The sequence below is a fragment of the Schistocerca serialis genome, chromosome 6, assembly GCF_023864345.2.
Source record: "Schistocerca serialis cubense isolate TAMUIC-IGC-003099 chromosome 6, iqSchSeri2.2, whole genome shotgun sequence".
Taxonomy (NCBI): Eukaryota; Metazoa; Arthropoda; class Insecta; order Orthoptera; family Acrididae; genus Schistocerca; species Schistocerca serialis.
Window position 1 is genome coordinate 732,209,131 of NC_064643.1, and position 13,742 is coordinate 732,222,872.

A 13,742-nucleotide genomic window follows, 5' to 3' on the forward strand; every position below is an offset into this window, starting at 1 on the left:
ACACTAAAAGAACCGTTTCACATAAGGCCTTTGGCATTTTAAAGGTTTTAATTTTGTTGAATTTTAAGTGTTGGGGCTTCAGCTGATTTGAGTTTGAGTTGTTCTGCTCTTAAGGTCTTCAACCTAGTTCAAAGAACTGTTTCACGTAAGGCCTTTAGCACTTTAAAGTTTTTAATGTTGTTGAATTTTGAGTGTTGGGGCTTCAGCTGATCAGAGTTTGAGTTGTTTTGCTCTTAAGGCCTTCAGCCTAAATTACAGAAGTTTCATGTAAGGCTTTTGGTATTTAAAAAAATTAATGTTATGGAGTTTTAACTGTAAGGCCTTCAGCCGATTTGAATTTAACTTGTTTGCTCTTGAAGTGTCTGATTCCTTGGCCCTTCAGCCTAACTAAGGAACTATTTTAAGATAAGGGTTGGGTTGTTTTGGGGAAGGAGACCAGATAGCTAGGTCATCGATCTCACTGAATTAGGGAAGGACGGGGATGGAAATCGGCCGTGCCCTTTCAAAGGAACCATACCGGCATTTGCCTGGAACGATTTAGGGAAATCACGGGAAACCTAAATCAGGATGGCCGGACGCGGGATTGAACCGTCGTCCTCTCGAATGCGAGTCCAGTGTTTAAGATAAGGCTTTTTAAATTTCTGTTTTGGATGAGTTTTGCCTAATTAAGAATTGTTTTACGTAAGACCTTTGTTCTTTATTTTTTAAAAAATTAATATTGTTTAGCCTTAAGTGTTGGGCTTTTAGCCCATTTTGAATTCAAATTGTTTGCTCTGAAAATGACAGATTCTTCGGGCCTTCAGGCTCAATAAAGAACTGTTGTATGGTAAGGCTTGCCCTTTAAAATTTCTGATTATGCTTGCGTTTTAAGTTATTGGCCTTCAGCCTTTTTTAAATTAAAGTGGCTTTCAGCTGGTAATTAAGTCCCAAAGATTAAAGCTGTGTGTTTACAATAAGAAAATTTTGGGCTCTTGTAATGTTTGATCAAATAATAAAGTAGTGTGTCCGAGTGTAACTCACAGCCCCTTATTTTGGCCCCTTTCCACAACCTACACTAGCCGTCCTGTCCTGCGAGTTTAGCAGGGCGTCTCACCGTCATAATAGTGACAAAGGAGAATGTCGTAAGGAGGCCTTGATACAACGTAAGAATAAGTATTCAGGTGCCGAAATAGCAGAGAAGAGGTTCTGAAAGGTTGTCAGTAGCAGAGCTGACAGTAAGGGAAAACCAGGACACATGATGTCATAGCCATCCCCACTGCAGCAGAGCGCACGGGAAGCGCCAGCATAAATACATTACCCTTCTTAACAAATGGCTGATTGCTGAATACTGATTGCCGAGTGCCCAGCGTGTAGTCTAAGCCCCTGTGTCAGTTGCCGTTTTCCCTAAACCGCTCCAGGCAAATGCCGGGATGGTACCTTTCAAAGGGCACGGCCGACTTCCTTCCCCGTCCTTCCCTAATCCGATGAGACCGATGACCTCGGTGTCTAGTCTCCTTCCCCAAACAACCCAACCCAACCCAACCCTGGTTCAGTTGCCGTTATCCAATGGGCAGCGAGATGGAGGTGAACCGTGTCGTTTTCCACGGTTCCTGTTTTCCCTTGGTTTATTTCTGTTTCCGCGAGCCCGCGAGCCCGCTTCTAGCACGTCCTCTGGGAGGCGCTGTGTGCCGTGCGAAGGGCGGACGAGGGAGATGAGGCGATTGTTTGGCCCTGGACGACCGTTCTGCAGCGGGACGCTCGCTCCCTCTATGCTAAGTCTGGATGGGCCCAAAAACCCGGAGCGTGAGGAGACAAGAGGCCGTAATTCTGTGGACAACGTTTGGTTTCCGTTCATGGACTGGGGAAGCTATGAAATCCGTCTGCGGCTGTCAGTAACCTCCAGAAGGTGGTGTCGTCACTGAAAGTAAAATTTTTCATCCACTTAGTGCAACGGTCGTCGTCTGGCGGGGCCAATCTCCCGGTGTTGTGGGAGCTATTTGTAACTGTGTGGCAACGTTTCTCTGCTTTTAGTTTGTGATCGGAAATTGCCTTGCGTATGTGTTGCTGGCCCCTTGCATGATCGTGTATTTGAACGCCATGCTGACTTACTTAAGACGCATGTCGTAAGAAAAATAAAATTTTGGCTGTGGACCTTCTGCAAGCCGTTGTTTTCCCATGGACGGCGTAGGTCACTTTGTGGATAAGCACGTTGTAAAATGTTTAAATAACCTTGTACTGTCTGGCGGAGGGAGAGAGAGTGAACTGTGGCCAATCAATTGTATGGATGACAGAATTGAGAGTTATGTTACTGTTCGCTAATATCTGTTGTGTTTTAGTATGTAGGCATATTTAACTTTAGTCGGTGTTATTGTGTATATATTCTTGTGTTAAGGAGTTTAGTCCCTATGGCATTTATGTACTCTATTTAATTATATTTAAGGTAGTTTCTATTTGGTAATCCGCCTAGCGACGACTGATGTCGGTTGCTCGGTCTGTCTGAAATGTTGGGTCTATTTGGTAGAGAAAGTTGTTGACTTGCTCTCCTCAGCTCCGAATTCCCGTATTGATACTACGGCGGTAGCTCTGCCGGAATCTCATTTGCAGAAGTTATCAATTCTTGCGAGCACAAATAAAGCTACCTTTGCCTCTGTAATTTTTGTCCACTGGCCAGCAAGCTTTTGTTAAAGATCGACAAACTGGCCTTCTTCCAACCTAGTGGCAAGTGTTAGACGAGTTCCCTTTCCAGTTCGGGTAAATGTTTCCTTCTCCTCTTTCCCGAGCCACGCTGGGTTGATAGTTGCGCCAGCGCTGTGTTGGTAATCCGGCGTGTTCCACGATACAACATTGTTATGGAATTGAAAGATTTGGATTTGATACATTTGGTAAGACTTGGCTTAATTATTTGCTATTGATGTTAATTGCTTTAAATGAATCTTCTTTAATCTGTGGTTATAATTCTTAATGAGTGATCATCCTATACGGTGTAACATTTAATGTACGTCTGATTGTCCCCTATGTCACCTACTGACTTCATTCAGAGACTGAAAAGGTGCGCGCCAGTGTGGCCGAGCGGTTCTAGGCGCTTCAGTCTGGAACCGCGCGACCGCTACGGTCGCAGGTTCGATCCTGCCTAGGGCATGGATGTGTGTGATGTCCTTAGGTTAGTTAGGTTTAAGTAGTTCTAAGTTCTAGGGGACTGATGACCTCAGATGTTAACTCCCATAGTGCTCAGAGCCATTTGAACCATTTGAACTGAAAAGGTGATCCTTGTTCAAGTTTATGGTACTTTATTAACCATTGATCTTTATCGTTTATGGTCTCAAAAATATGTTTGTTAAAAGGAATAATCTGATTCCTATTGTTTATTAAGTAATTCTTAAGCTATACAGGGTGTTACAAAAAGGTACGGCCAAACTTTGAGGAAACATTCCTCACACACAAATAAAGAAAAGATGTCATGTGGACATGTGTCCGGAAACGCTTAATTTCCATGTTAGAGCTCATTTTAGTTTCGTTCTTTTACCTACGCTCAATGGAGCACGTTATCATGATTTCATACGGGATACTCTACCTGTGTTGCTAGAACATGTGCCTTTACAAGTACGACACAACATGTGGTTCATGCACGATGGAGCTCCTGCATATTTCAGTCGAAGTGTTCGTACGCTTCTCAACAACAGATTCGGTGACCAATGGATTGGTAGGGGCGGACCAATTCCGTGGCCTCCACGCTCTCCTGACCTCAACCCTCTTGACTTTCATTTATGGGGGCATTTGAAAGCTCTTGTCTACGCAACACCGGTACCAAATGTGCTTCGTGCTCGTATTGTGGACGGCTGTGATACAATACACCATTCTCCAGGGCTGCATCAGCGCATCAGGGATTCCATGCGACGGAGGGTGGATGCATGTATCCTCCCTAACGGAGGACATTTTGAACATTTCCTGTAACAAAGTGTTTGAAGTCACGCTGGTACGTTCTGTTGCTGTGTGTTTCCATTCCATGATTAATGTGATTTGAAGAGAAGTAATGAAATGAGCTCTAACATGGAAAGTAAGAGTTTCCGGACACATGTCCACATAACATATTTTCTTTCTTTGTGTGTGAGGAATGTTTCCTGAAAGTTTGGTCGTACCTTTTTGTAACACCCTGTATAGAAAATATTTCGAGTGCATAGTTTTCTCATTGTTACACTTGCTTGTTATGTCGTTTGCACTGAAGGGTGTGACAATAAACGCAAAATCTAAATTGAAGCGTTGGGGCGAATTAATCCTTTCCCTCATCATTACCTTTAAAGATAATTGATTGTTTGTCGCTTGTTATTGAAATTGGTTGGGTGAATAGTTTATTGATTAACCCCGTAGAAAGAGGATGGATATGGAGGGTATGGAGTTCGATCCTCGGCACACCTAGCTGATCGTCTGTGGAGTCACGTGTCCGGCTAGGAGGACGCTGCTGCTTCCATCTGCGCTGCCACGTTCCGAGGCGATGCTGATTGGATGCGCATGGCGCCATCAGGTTTCATGTCTGCTGGATACTCGACCTGCGTGACGTGGACGCTGTCTTCGAGAAGGGGGTGGGAAGGGGGGGGAGGGAGCGCTGCTCGCCGCTGCTGCTCATCCCGTTCCTGGGATCGACACCTATGCTGCCGGCTCCTAATTGATGGCTGAAAGCCGGCCCCTGAGAGCCAGCGAGTACTTCGGGTGGACCTGGGGCGTGACTCTGAGAGCACTTTGGAGAGTGAGACGTAGAGCTGGGGGCCCCGTAACGTAAGCTACGCCACCCGAGGCTTCGCTGCGCAGTCGGAATCGCAAGTGGAGCGCATTCTGGTCCTCTGCCGCTGACGAGACTGCTGCTCTGGCGGCCCGACTGAGGTGCGGCACTTCGACAGATAATCCTGTATTGCTGATTAGCAAACTCTGTCAGACGTTTCTTTGACGCTGTCGAGCGCAGCTTGGTCCTCAACACTGCATTCCGCCCAGCTGACTGTAGGAGTCTGGGACCGGACTCCTACAGACGTAAATCTTGATTCGTCATATGATACACCTGTATATCAACTTTCTGCGTCGGAAGAGTTCGCGCGATTTATTCGGGGAGGTTGCTTTCTAAATACAATGATATGACGTGTCGCAATCTGTACAATTTCTTCGAAAGTTTATAGAGCCTGGAATACAGAGTAACACTGCATCCAACATGCAATCGAACTTAGTGGTATTAATGGTCGCTCGACGATAAACGTTTGTTTACTATTACACTCTGATTCAAACTACTGAATCATGAACAACTATTTGTTCTCTCGAATTCCGTCTGGAATGTCTGGTGCGGCATATAGGGCCATAATATAAATTGCATTTGTGAACATCTGATTAGCGTTCCATAAGAAATTACATTTTTTCTACATTTTCCAATGACTTTTTTTGCGTATTTCCAATAGTACACGATTTATGTTATGTTTAAATCATATCAAACCTTCTTAAAACAAGAATAAAATTGAAATGCTACACTGGTATCAAAAATTAAAGTAACAAACGGCTGTTCCCCCAACCTGCCCCTAAGTCACGATATAATCATGCAAACTGTCATTGGACGTCCGTACGATCGTGGTCTGCACGGTAGATGGCATGCCAGTCCACGGTCAATCACACCAATGGTGGCGTCAGGGCACCTATCAAACGGTGTAGTGTTTGCTGGTTACTCTTACCTCCACAATGACTGTGTACGCAGCCACAAACAGTGCGGTATGGCACAGAGAAGATGCCTACCAAACTCTCTGCGGTGAGTGGAGAGCCATAGGAAGACTGGAGGAAGGACAGTCACAAACTTATGTGGCCTCACGAGTTAATGTGAATCGTTGTGTTGTTTCTCGGATGTGGCGACTGTTAATAGAGATCGAAATGTATCCCGAAGACCAGGGCAGAGCCGAAAACGTGTGGCATCAGAAAGAGAGGACTGTTATTTGGCTGTAAGGGCACGACGATACCACCTTAGTACTGGCATCTCACCTCACAGCATCCACTGGAAGGCAAAAGGTGTACAGGAGGTTTCTGAAGAGTAGCTTTCATCGACAGAGACCTGCCATATGTGTGTCTTTGACGCGTTTTCACAGAGTGGAACGTCTAGCGTGGAAATATCGACATGTCACCGGGACGGTCGAACAGTGGTACAATGTTATTTTCACAGATGAGTCCTGTTTTGGTGTCGAGAGTGAGTCCCGACGGATTCGCATCTGGAGAGAACGTGGAAAACGATTTCGGGACCAAACGTTGTGGAAAAGAGACCGGTATCCAGGAGAATCCCTAGTGGTGTGGGCAGGGATCGTGTTGGCCACTCGAACACCTTTTCATGAACTGGTACGGTGGAATTGGCACCGTTTAACTTCTGTCAGGTACCATGACGAGATTTTGGGATGTCATGTGGTTTTGTTGCGAGTTTCTGTAGACCCAGATTTCGGACTTATGGACGATAATGCTCATAGAGCGTGGGTCGTTGATGTTTTCTTGGAAATTGAAGAAATTGTATGCATGGTGTGGCCTGCTCGTTCTCCCGATATCAATCCCTAGATGACGAGCAGTTTGGCTTTAGGAAAGGTAAAGGCACGAGAGAGGCAATTCTGACGTTGCGGTTAACAATGGAGGCAAAACTAAAGAAAAATCAAGACATATTGTTAGGATTGACCTACCTCGAAAAAGCGTTGGACAATATAAAATGGCGCAATATGTTCGAAATTCTTAAAAAAGTACGGGTAAGCTATAGGGAGAGACGGGTCACATACAATACTGATACGCCCGCTAAACCCGCTGGGCAGAACAGGTGATTAGGATTGTGGAAAGGGCCAAATAAGGTTGGGGTCAGATTCACCTTAAAATTGTAATTTATTATAATTTAATGACACATTTACACCAAAACGGCACATATCCGAACCTTTACAACTACTAGTTTCAAAATGCAATTCTTTCACGGCTGAGGGCCTCCAAGCAAGAAATCTTAAAAATCAACAAGATGAAAGTGCAGTCAGAGTAGAAAATAAAATAATTAAAACATATATATTGGTATATCACAGGTAGGTAGCAAGCCTCAAGGCAAAAGTAGACGGAACAAACATACGTAAGGTTCAATACAAACAGCTGAAGGGCACAATTAAATTTCAAGATTTTAAAATAAATTACCATAACCTTTCAAATGCAGAAGGTTGCAATGTTTAAGCTTGAAAGATAATTTTAAGGATAAGGTTCCAAGGCTGAAGGCTCACAATTAATTTTCGAAAATTTCAAAGAAATATAACCATAAGCCTTAAGTTTTAAGTAGCTGAAACCACACTTAAAGAAAAGACAACACAACGGCAATAACCTTTCAGCAAATATCCACTTGCCGGAATTCAAACTTACTTACATAAAACACAGTAAAACAAAGAACATTTTTTTATCATTGGCTATGATAGATTACAAACAGAGAATTAAACACCGGTGAGAAAGACAGTAAAGACAACAGCACTCAGATGGCTCCAGAAGGTCGGTCTGTCCTCGTTCACTTAGGTGAGACAGATGGTGAGCCAACTACACTTGATCCGACAGAACCCAACCAAGGGACAGCCACGGACAAACGACTTGCTTGCCACCAATTGGTACATGAGAATTCAAACACAAAATGTTACTGGCGTGATTATCCACACTCAAATATGTATATGTATTAAGCTGTCAAAAGTACACATCGTGCTGGACAGCGACAATAGGTGAGGAAAGGACACTGGCTGAAATTACGTTAGTGGCCAGGGCAGGTAACCGGATTACTAACGGCCACAAGGCAGAAAATTCCGCTGGTGCACTTGAATTGTAGTCAACCAATATAGTTAATTCCACCGCATGACAGATAAATTTCAGCAATACAAACAGTCAGTGTTGCTCACAGAAAATCTCCCCAACAGCGAACCACCGAAACGAACCACACAACACGAATGAATGTAGCTTGGGTACTTGAAACCACTACTCAACTTTGACGTCCTGGGTCGGTTAACCACGAAGCTCGTATCAATCAGACAGCTCCACACACGCTCCGACACTGCGCAGGGGCCGGCCGAAGTGGCCGAGCGGTTGTAGGCGCTACAGTCTGGAACCGCGTGACCGCTACGGTCACAGGTTCGAATCCTGCCTCGGGCATGGATGTGTGTGATGTCCTTAGGTTAGTTAGGTTTAAGTAGTTCTAAGTTCTAGTGGCCTGATGACCTCAGCAGTTAAGTCCCACAGTGCTCAGAGCCATTTGAACCATTTTGAACTGCGCATGGACCGCCAGCTGACCTAGGCGACTGCACCACGCGGAGACAACTTCCCTGATCAGCAGCAGCCGACTGACTCTCCGAAGACCCTCCAGATGGAAACTATACGCAAAAAACCAAAGATGGTACCCGGTGCAAATATCGATACACATCTCTGCTGCCCCATGTAGAAGGAAGAAGAGCCACGACGTAACAACAACAATAGTGGGAAACCAAACACAGATAGACAGCCAAGTTCACGAAATGCATAGTTGGGAGTGAGCACCGCTCAAAGATGTATAACAATCAACAGGGAATAATTAGAGTGGACGACCATGAACGAAGTGTTATTATAAAGGGTGTAAGACAAGGATTCGCCCCTATTGTTCAATCTGTACATCGAGGAAGCAATGATGGAAATAAAAGAAAGGTTCAGGAGTGGAATTAGAATTCAAGGTGAAAGGATATCAATGATACGATTCGCTGATGACATTGCTATCCTGAGTGAAAGTGAAGAAGAATTAAATGATGTGCTGAACGGAATGAACAGTCTAATGAATACAAAGTATGGATGGAAAGTAAATCGAAGAAAGACGAAAGTAACGAGAAGTAGTAGAAATGAGAACAGCGAGAAACTTCTGATAAGGTAAGGAATGAGGAGGTTCTACGCAGAATCGGAGGGGAAAGTAGTATGTAGAAAACACTGATAAGGAGAAGGGACAGGATGATACGACATATGTTAAGACATGAGGGAATGACTTCCATGGTACTACAGGGAGCTGTAGAGGGCAAAAACTGTAGAGGAAGACAGAAATTGGAATACATCCAGCAAATAATTTAGGACGTAGGTTGCAAGTGCTACCCTGAGATGAAGAGGTTGGCACAGGAAAGGAATTCGTGGTGGGCTGCATCAAATCAGAAGACTGATGACCAAAAAATAGAGCATGTCTGGGATGCGCTCGGGAGACGGGGTGCATCACGTCAGCATACACCAACCATTCCTCAAGACTTGCGAGCACCTCTGCGGAAAGTATGGGCGTTAGTGCCTCAACATGAGATTGATGGTATCATTCACAGCGTGTCCCGTAGTTGTCAGGCCTGTACCGCTGCCAGAGGTGGTCACATCCCATGCTTAGCACAATAACCGTGTGTCGAAATGTGTGTACAATTTCGCTAAGTTGGAAAAGAGAAGAACATTCTTTTCTACCGTTACGCATGTTGCGATTGTTTACTGAATTTCAGCGGCCCTGCAACGTACTACAGGTGGCTGTGGGTACTCATAAAACATCCCTGAACAACCAGCGTGTATAAAGAAGCATATAGATAGTGGTTCTACCTGGAGAAGATCAGATCCAAGAGGAACTTCTCAAATATGGTGGGGAAACACTGTGGAAAGCAATAAATAAAATAATCCTGAGCATCTGGCAGGAGAACCGCATGCCATTGGATTGAAAAACAGGTAAAAATGTGCCCCATACACGAAAAAGGACAGATGCTAACTAGGAGGATTACTGTCTATGTGGGAGAGAGAATTAGAGACTATCCGCGTGGCTTTAGAAGCAATAGGTCAACAACCGACCAGTTATTCACATTACGCATACTACTTGAAAAATGTTTGAGCATCAAATAAACATACACCAGCTTTAAATAGATTTTAAACAGGCCTATAATAGCATCTCAAGAATGATACTGCGGAATATAAAGGAAGAGGCTGGAATACCCAGGAAGCTCTTTAAAATTACTATGACTACCCTCAATGAAACCAACTGTAAAGTAAAAATACGGGGCGAAATCTCCAGAGAAGTGGAAGTGAAGAAGGGACTGAGACAGGATGACAATATCTCTCCACTGTAACTCAACCTTTGCCTAGAAAAAGTCACATAGAGTTAAATAGAGGAGGAACCAATTTTAGTCGTTCACTACAGTACCTAGCCTACGCAGACGATGTGCATTATTCGCACGGAACTCTGCTGAGCTGGCCTGGAGAGAGGTACAAGGAAAGTTGGTCTGGTAGTCAATGTCGAAAAGACCAAATATATGGCCATGACCAACCAAAGAAGCCTACCAAATTCAGGACTGCCGACAAGGAGTCTGGAAGGGTGAGAGAATTCAAGTAGCTTGGATCGACTATCAAAGAGAAAAATGGCATTGAAAGCGAGGTAGAAGCTGGAATAGTAGCAGGAAACACATGCTACTTTGCCGCACTACCCATGCTTAGGAGCTAGCTTCTATCACGCAAACCTAATATCCTCATTTACAAAACAATTGTAAGACAGGTTGTTATGTGTGGTACCTTGGGCCATGACTGCAAATGAAGAAAATATCCTTAGCGAGAGAAAGGTTCTGCGTGAGACATATGGCCCTAATATACGATCAGGAGGTTGGTGCATCCGTACGAATGCAGAACTAGAAAACCTTTCCGAAGAATCTGACATTGTCACCAGTATTAAAACAAGAAGGCTAATATGGTAAGCGGCCAGTTCAAGAACCTTACATTATAATAGGGCAAATCTTAACAATCATACCTACTTCTTAATTAATGTTCATGTAGCAAATGCATGAGATAAGCTAATAAATATATACATGCGTGAGATAAGCCTGCGGTGGGCAGGACACGTGTTCAGAATGGAGGAAGACAGAATATGTAGGAGGATATTTGATGTCATTGCAGGAGGCAGACGACGGAAAGAGATGGGTGGAAGGAATTGAAGAAGACATGAAAAAGCTGGGTGTCAGAGGATGGAGACCTAAAGTCATTGACCGGATGGAATAGCAGGATATTGTTATTCAGGACAAGGCCCTTCAAGAAGTGTAGAGCCGAGGAGTAAGTATGTAAATAGTTCCATGACTTCATTATTAATATGTACGGTATTCTTTTCGATGTACTATACATTATTTTCATGTTATTGTAAATAAATATAAAACTAAGTTGAAAATTTCCGTATTAGTTTTATAGTACTAACTGGTTTCGACCGTGCTAGCAATCATCTTCAGATCGTAGAATTATTTGTGCCGTGTTAGCTCGTCACATGTTGTGCAAGTGCTGAGTCAAAAAAAGTACCGTGTGTAGCTCGCCACGTGTTGTGTACGCCATTTAATGACTCAGTACATACATGTATGGCGTGTGACGAGCTATACACGGTATCAATCGGTATGCATGCTGCATCATGCGTACCGAATATGTTCCGAAACGCAGCGGATAGAAATTTTTCGGTACTCATAACTCGGGTTCTGTTGATGATAAAAAGGTAAAGTAAAGTGTTTTGGATAGCGACTGGGCTAGGGGCCACTTGTATGCTCAACGGAAGGGCGTATTACTGCCACAGCGCCATAGGGTGGTGGGGTTTCGGGTTCCGCTGGATAGGTCATGAGTCCACTACACGCAGCACGCGGCTACACGGGTAGCAGGGGTTGTGTGGCGTGAACTGGGCGGTTTTTTTAGGCTAGATGGCCTCGGGCAAGTACAGAAACGGCAACAGCCTCAAAGGGTGCGGGGCGAAGTAGGGGAGATGCGGGAACCAAGCAGCAATCGGTATTGTAATTGTAAACTGTCGAAGCTGCATTGGTAAAGTAAACTTCAAGCGCTGATAGAAAACACCGAAGCTGAAATCGTTATAGGTACGGAAAGCTGGCTGAAGCCAGAGATAAATTCTACCGAAATTTTTACAAAGACACAGACGGTGTTTAGAAAGGATAGATTGCATGCAACCGGTGGTGGCGTGTTTGTCGCTGTTAGTAGTAGTTTATCCTGTACTGAAGTAGAAGTGGATAGTTACTGTGAATTATGATGGGCGGAGGTTACACTCAACAACCGAGCTAGGTTAATAATTAGCTCCTTTTACCGACCTCCCGACGCAGCAGCATTAGTGGCAGAACAACTGAGAGAATATCTGGAATACATTTCACATAAATTTCCTCAGCATGTTATAGTCTTAGGTGGAGATTTCAATTTACCAGATATAGACTGGGAACTCAGATGTTTAGGACAGGTGGTAGGGACAGAGCATCGAGTGACATTATACTGAGTGCAGTATCCGAAAATTACCTCGAGCAATTAAACAGAGAACCGACTCGTGGAGATAACATCTTGGACCTACTGATAACAGACCCGAACTTTTCGACTCTGTAAAGGCAGAACAGGGAATCAGTGATCATAAGGCCGTTGCAGCATCCGTGAATATGGAAGTAAATAGGAATATAAAAAAAGGGAGGAAGGTTTATCTGTTTGGAAAGAGTAATAGGAGGCAGATTTCAGACTACCTAACAGATCAAAACGAAAATTTCTGTCCCGACACTGACAATGTTGAATGTTTATGGAAAAAGTTCAAGGCAATCGTAAAATGCGTTTTAGATAGGTACGTGCCGAGTAAAACTGTGAGGGACGGGAAAAACCCAGACAAACACAGGCTAAACTATGTCAAAGTTAGTGTAAGGAGGGCTATGGGTGAAGCGTGCAGTGAATTCGAAAGTAAAATTCTATGTACCGACTTGACAGAAAATCCTAGGATGTCCTGGTCTTACGTTAAATCAGTAAGTGGATCGAAACAGCATATCCAGACACTCCGGGATGATGATGGCATTGAAACAGAGGATGACACGCGTAAAGCTGAAATACACTCCTGGAAATTGAAATAAGAACACCGTGAATTCATTGTCCCAGGAAGGGGAAACTTTATTGACACATTCCTGGGGTCAGATACATCACATGATCACACTGACAGAACCACAGGCACATAGACACAGGCAACAGAGCATGCACAATGTCGGCACTAGTACAGTGTATATCCACCTTTCGCAGCAATGCAGGCTGCTATTCTCCCATGGAGACGATCGTAGAGATGCTGGATGTAGTCCTGTGGAACGGCTTGCCATGCCATTTCCACCTGGCGCCTCAGTTGGACCAGCGTTCGTGTTGGACGTGCAGACCGCGTGAGACGACGCTTCATCCAGTCCCAAACATGCTCAATGGGGGCAGATCCGGAGATCTTGCTGGCCAGGGTAGTTGACTTACACCTTCTAGAGCACGTTGGGTGGCACGGGATACATGCGGACGTGCATTGTCCTGTTGGAACAGCAAGTTCCCTTGCCGGTCTAGGAATGGTAGAACGATGGGTTCGATGACGGTTTGGATGTACCGTGCACTATTCAGTGTCCCCTCGACGATCACCAGTGGTGTACGGCCAGTGTAGGAGATCGCTCCCCACACCATTATGCCGGGTGTTGGCCCTGTGTGCCTCGGTCGTATGCAGTCCTGATTGTGGCGCTCACCTGCACGGCGCCAAACACGCATACGACCATCATTGGCACCAAGGCAGAAGCGACTCTCATCGCTGAAGACGACACGTCTCCATTCGTCCCTCCATTCACGCCTGTCGCGACACCACTGGAGGCGGGCTGCACGATGTTGGGGCGTGAGCGGAAGACGGCCTAACGGTGTGCGGGACCGTAGCCCAGCTTCATGGAGACGGTTGCGAATGGTCCTCGCCGATACCCCAGGAGGAACAGTGTCCCTAA